This window comes from Trypanosoma equiperdum (assembly GCF_001457755.1).
Source record: "Trypanosoma equiperdum strain OVI genome assembly, contig: ctg_1781, whole genome shotgun sequence".
NCBI classification, from domain to species: Eukaryota; Euglenozoa; class Kinetoplastea; order Trypanosomatida; family Trypanosomatidae; genus Trypanosoma; species Trypanosoma equiperdum.
In genome coordinates, this window is record NW_027123817.1 from 28,320 (window position 1) to 28,776 (window position 457).

A 457-nucleotide genomic window follows, 5' to 3' on the forward strand; every position below is an offset into this window, starting at 1 on the left:
CAATGAACCGTATGAAATAAACACGCGAACTGGTAGTGACGTGTTTAATTATAGGCATTGGAAGAACAAATTGAGAACGAATAAAAGGGGGGGAAAAAAAAAGAACAAAAGGAAAGGAAAGAAAAGGAAAGTTGGCGAGCCGGTACAAGAAATACACGGCACGTCCGCTAATGGTGAGTGATATTATTATGATTATTCCTTTTATTCCTTAAGCTGACCATTCCTTTTTGAATTACTGCTGGTGCGCTGCAGCTATCCCTTTTATTTTTCTTCTCCTGTTTCTTTTCATCCGTTCGCAGTTGCTTTATTCGCTATTATTGTGGTCCGAGTGATTGACGGTGATGTTATCTTTTTTTTTCGTTTCTATTCTCTTGTGTTCATTCCCAGTCCTTTTTGTTCTTGTTTTCATGTTACAAATTATATATTTAATACTTTGAGGTAATTTGTTCTTTTTTTT